Source organism: Plectropomus leopardus, unplaced genomic scaffold (genome assembly GCF_008729295.1).
Source record: "Plectropomus leopardus isolate mb unplaced genomic scaffold, YSFRI_Pleo_2.0 unplaced_scaffold3875, whole genome shotgun sequence".
Taxonomy (NCBI): domain Eukaryota; kingdom Metazoa; phylum Chordata; class Actinopteri; order Perciformes; family Serranidae; genus Plectropomus; species Plectropomus leopardus.
Genome location: NW_024642405.1, coordinates 1 through 5,906, shown reverse-complemented (window position 1 = coordinate 5,906; position 5,906 = coordinate 1). Strand labels below are relative to the sequence as shown.

At 37.7% G+C, this 5,906-nt stretch overlaps 1 long non-coding RNA gene across 1 annotated transcript; it reads left to right on the top strand.

Moving 5' to 3' along the window:
- The first annotated feature begins 2,413 nt into the window (after positions 1-2,413).
- LOC121938962 lies at positions 2,414-3,987 on the top strand. Its single transcript, XR_006105380.1, has 3 exons — positions 2,414-2,478; positions 2,764-2,877; positions 3,881-3,987. It is a non-coding gene; the product is annotated as an uncharacterized LOC121938962 (long non-coding RNA).
- The last annotated feature ends 1,919 nt before the right edge of the window (positions 3,988-5,906 follow it).

Below are 5,906 nucleotides of genomic sequence, written 5' to 3'. Positions count from 1 at the left end.
TACAGTGTCAACATTTCTTCTGGCCGTTAAATATAAACATGTAATATTAAAATTACAGCACAAATAAACGTCATGCATTGAAAATTTAAATAAGTTAAAGTGTATTAATCGCTTATAATAAGCAAAATGTACAGAAGTACAAACGCTCTGAGACTTTTGTAATATAATATGTTATTGTATGGTTATTACAGATGTATTTTTGTGGATTCAGGGCTTCACTGTTGTAAATGACAGAGGTGGAGCTACTTTTGACCAGTTTACACAGCTCTCAATTTCTGGTTCTAAAAATGCAACCAATGAATGTTTAAGTAACGTTTTCAGCGGCAAGTTTTTTTTAGTTCACAGAATATTCTTTTTGTTTCTGATTTTTTTTTATTGTTAACATATCACTTTACGTTTCCATTTATTTAAATAAAAAGGTCAGTGGGTTAACATCAGTCCTCAATAATGTTCTGCATGTTGCTTTGAAAGTGTTCTTCCTCTGTTCTCATGTAACATTGTGGAAACGTTTTTTTGTGAGATCATTCTCTGATCTGTCACCTCTCAACATCACCAAAACATCCCCAGAGTGCTGCATTTAAAACGCTGCGTCTTAATCAGCATTTAACCTTAAAAATACATTATTTGAAATGAGAAACATCCTGAAAACGTTCTTTGAACGTCAGGTTAAAATGTTTTCTTTAAAACATTATTGAAACTTGTAGGTAACCTTAAGTAATGTTGTGGGAACGTTCCCTGCTGTTGGTAACATCGTATACTGTAAGAGAAGTAATGCTGTAGATATAGTAGAGTACAATTATAAAGTTGCGTGAAGTAGAAATACTTGAGTAAAGTACAAGTACCTGTTATTAGTACTTGAATAAATGTATTTGTCTGGTTCCACCACTGCATGAGCGACAGCCCTGAAACTAGCAGATGAACAAACAGCATCCTGCAGAAATCTATTCAAATAAAGTCAAATAAAAAGCCACAACCTGACAGAACCCACAGGGTCAAAACAAAAGCGGCTTCTGCGGATATCAACGCGTCTAAAAGTCTGAAAAGTGTCTTCTCTGTCTCCACAGGTCCCGCAGGAGTCTGACTTTTCTTACTTTCTTGCAGCGAAGCCTTGAAACCAGTCTGGGAAGTTTCCGTCGTTGAGGATGAGCGGCGCCTGAGTGTCGGTGAACCAGCGCAGCACCAGCTCCTTCAGGCCTCCCTCTGAGGGATCCAGGTCGACGGCCGGCGTCTTCTCCATCCTCACAGGTGTGTCAGCGTGCGCGCTCTGCGCTCAGGTGACTCTCTTGAGGGAGACGAGGTGCCTCATTTGACTGTTTCTGTTGGGCTGAATGCTCGTATTGTTTCAGTTTATCTCCCAATGACTGTAATGGCTCCCAGTTTCATTTTACTATCGGCCTTCCTGCTCCCAGATTGAACTTTAACTCCTCTGTCACTCTTTATTTTGTCCCATTTCAGTTGGATAAATGTATTTTTCTAATAGCTGACTGTGTGATAAATGAATAATCTGATGATGGGACTACAGGAGCATGAGTGTGTATGTTGTGTGTACTTGTATGTATCTCAGTGTGGGGTCTAAAATCTGAACTCACTGTCTCCTTACAGAGACTCGCCCGGCTCGTCCAGACAAGGCCGAGCATGCAAATTAATGGTGGCAGCCGTTCAGACATCTGGAGCCACATTTATTTTGCAGGTAAATTGGTCTCAGTCCAAATAAATTAAAAATGTTGACCTGATGGTGACACTAGATCGATGATACTCAACTTTCAGCCTGCGGGACATATCTGGCCCCAGATAGGTGGCCAGGTGGACCCCAACCATTTTCTATTAAAAAAAAAGGAATTACACTGGGATTTTTTTTTTTTTTTTTTTCAAAAAACAGCATCAAAATAGAGCTTGTTTATAAAAAATGCCAGTGGAGGATCCCCCACACCCCCTGACAGGGGTACTAGCTAAGACCCTAATGCACTAAAATCCTTAAAAGGGTCTGAAAATCCTAGAAATGTACTAAAAATCTCAAAAGGTTCTGAAATCTTTTTTTTTTTTTTTTTAAGTTTAAAAAAAACATAGCAATGTCCTAAAATCCTAGAAACTAAAATATAGTAATGTCCAAAAGTCCTGAAAATATCCTTAAGCCCTATAAACATGTATGGGGCTGACGGTCCCCAAACAAATGGAGTTGAGTATGACTGATTTCAATAAAAAGTCTGAGAATCTGCAGCTCATCCTGAGAGGAACATGAATGTTTGCACCAAATTCCACAACAATCCATCCAGTTTTTATCAAGATTTTGCTCAAAAGGTCAAATGTCAGCCTCATGGCGGCGCTGCTTAAAGCCAGAAGTTTCACTGAAAGTTACAAAAAAAAAAAAAAAATCAGTGTCGACAGAGCGCCAGAGCGCGCGAGACGACAGGTGTCACAGTTTCACGCGCGAGCTGGACAGATGGTCGAGGCAGGAGGCAGAGCGCGCGCACAGAAACGGTGACGCCAAACCTCATTTCTCTTATTCCAAAGTTAAGGTTTACAGTCATATCTGCAAATTTACAGAAGTGATTTAAAAGCTTTGAATAGATTTTTGGATTGTCTCTGTGTCAGTCTTCGATTCGGCATACAATGAATTCACCTAAAATCATATTTTAAAGATAAATTTTCACAGTATATTATCGGGTGAGGCGTTAAAGAACAGTGTAAAAGTATGAAGAATTTCCTCGTTAAATTGGTAGTTTTCTGTATGGACTTCCGTGTGTCTCTCTCTCCGTGTGTTAGAGATCGGAATGTGTTGTTGGGACATGGCAGCAGAGTCCTCGTGTCCTTAAGACGCACACGGAACAAGACAGAGGGACACGGTGTCTACGGTCAAGATTTGAAGTTTGTAACGCGGTAAGACATCCGTTTCATTCTTCTGTTGTTTTTATGAAGCTGTTGGTTGTTTTACAGTAATAGATTACTTCAGGACGACTCCAGAGTTGTCTGTGTGCGACTGTTCCAACTTCACACTGCAGGGACATTTTCTCCAACAGGACAGCTGTCTTTTAAAAACGCAAAGCCTGTTAAAAATCTTTAGTCATTTTGACTATTTTCACCTGATGAGGTCATTTTGACCATATTTGGCATATGGAGGAAATACATGCTATTTCCACTAGCTGACCGGTCACAATCAATGTAGCTGCTGATCACTGACATATCCCAGACTGTCAGCAGCTACACTCACATGCTGAGCATGTGGTATACTGAAAATAATTCATCGTTTTTTTTGACATCTAAAAACATAGTGGCATCATCAGAAAAACCTGGCATTGAAAGGGTTAAAATTCAGAAAATTGATGAATATTTGATATTTATGATTAGGACTGCTGTTGGTTTAAAAAAATGAACTCAATGATAGCAGAAAATCATATTGATATATAATGTACTTATAGCCTTATTTTTAAAAGTGCATTTTGTGTGCAGAGCAATGTGAGTGTGAGTATTTGACACTGCACAAAAAATAATAATGTATAAAAAATCAATGTTTCTGTTACTTATTGACATATTCTGGGCCGTGATAATAAAAATATATGAACTTAGCATGTAATCTATTAAAAACAGTTTTTTTAAATGTTTTTTTTTTAAATCTAACAACATTGTGGCATCATGACGAAAACGGGGCATTTAAAGGGTTAATATTTTGAAAATTGATGAATAATTGATATTTATGATTAGGACTGATGTTGGTCACAAAAAATAACTCAATGAATGTAGAAAATAATGCATAATATTTTTTAAACTCAGAATTTGAAACGTGCATTTTGAGTGTGTGTGATATATAAGCAGGACCTAAAGGGTTAAAGAGTTGTGAAAATATTTTTCCAGGTGATAAAATAACCGTGTTTTGTTGTCGCAGGTAAAGGGATGAAAAGTGAGTCCGATGTGAAACTCCAGTGAGGCTGCAGTCATGGATTTATTCAAACAGCAGAGAGTGGAGGATTTCTACGACATCGGTGAAGAGTTGGGGAGGTACGAACACGCTTCATCTGCACCTTTACATCTTCTCCGTGAAATATTTACATTTTAATGAATAATGGTGCCGTGTTTGAATGTGAATCAGAATCCAAATGACTGATAGTGTATATGCAGACACTTTTATGGCTACATGAATTACATCTGATAATGTATCATGCAAAAAACCACAAAAAAACGCAACACAAAAACAAAAAAACTCGTCGTTTCGGGATGTCCCGATCAAGTGTATTTAATTTTTTTGCTCTGATCCCAGTAAGAGTCCTTTGTTATTGAGTATCTGCTGATTCCGCGTCCAGATTTGATGCTTGTATTTACCTGGATAATACAGCTGCAGAGTGCACACAAGCTATTTAAATCATTTCAGTTTATCTAAAAGTAGCTGGGGTGAATAAATGATATTATCAAAAAACTAGGGAAAAATGTCCAGAAATCTTTATTTTTTAAATTGAATCATTATATATTAAGAGTTATTCTAAAAAATAAAACATTTTTTAAGTTTTTTTTAAGCACTTTCTTAGCTTTTTTTGTTATTTTCAGGTAATTTTCTTGTAACCTTTTAAAACTTTTCTGTTAATATTTTGGCCATTTTTGTAAATTGCTTTTTGCCTTCTTCCTCTCATGCTTTTGACAGAAATCACGCCAGTTTTCTCTGGTGTTAAAGGGTTAAAAACAGAGGCTGCATCGCTCAGGAGCACCAACAAGCGTGTAGGTCTCTGCACGCAGAACTTCCTGCTGCTGGAACGATGTGGAAACTCCGATGTGGAAATGATCAATATCACAAACGCACGAGTGTTTCTGTCGCCCTCAGATTGCACTGAAATCTTCCCGGTGGAAGAAAAACAAAGTGTCTTGTTTTCTGGGCCTGTTTTTGTTGCTGTGCGTCGTCAGGTGGAGACAACTGTCCCACATGTCCAGCTGCTTTTTAAATGACTCGTCTATCTTTAGCAGCGGCTACATCGACTCTCACAGCGGCTGCAGACGAGGAAGTGCAGTGTTAGATTACAAACCGTCCAAGAGGACCAGAAATAAAAAAGACGCAGCTGTATGGTCTCATCGCCTTTGATTTTTAACCATTTGAAACCTGTGTCAGTTTTGTTGTGCTGCGATCAGATGACTTTCAAAAATCTACTTTTGCAACTTGAGCAAATCGATATAAATTCTTTCAAAGACATAAAAAATAAGTAAAAGCTGACAAGTAAATGCTCTGAAAATTAGTTTTAAAAAGGCGGTATAATTTAAAAAATTGGGAAAAATTTCCACAAATTATTATTATTATTATTCGCGGATACATTAAAATTAAAAATACCCTTTTTTTCCCCCAATTAGCAGCAATTTTCAGGCCATTTTCTTGTTTGTTTTTACTTTACTTCTTTTTTTTCTATTTTTTTATGCTTATTTTCAAGAAATTTTCTCACTAAGGTCTTGTATATTTTGGGCCATGTTTTTTTAAGTTGCTCATTGCCTTCTTTTTGTGTTTTTTGTAAGCAATCAAATACATTTTCTCAGGTTTCAAAGGGTTTAATACTTTAAAGTCAGTATTTTACATGAGGTGTTCGTGTGTGTGTGTGTGTGTGTGTGTGTGTGTGTGTGTGTGTGTGTCACTGAGTGCAGGCTTATCAATTAGTGGCAGTGCAACACTATAAATAGACTGAAGTGGAGGGAAAAAGTTGAATCACAGTCTCACCTCAGCCCTGCAGCTCCTGTTATTATGGGATGCTCATTCAGTGAGCGTTCAATAACACACAACTGGAGCCCTTTTTGTCCACGGAGATGGCGCTGTAAGTCTCTTCTTTACGTCTCCTTTACATTTGGACACAGAACTAAACAAGGCGGCATCGTGTGTGTGATTTTAGACAGCATGCCGGCCTCACAGAAACAAGAGAGGTGTGACTTTAACACAACAGCAT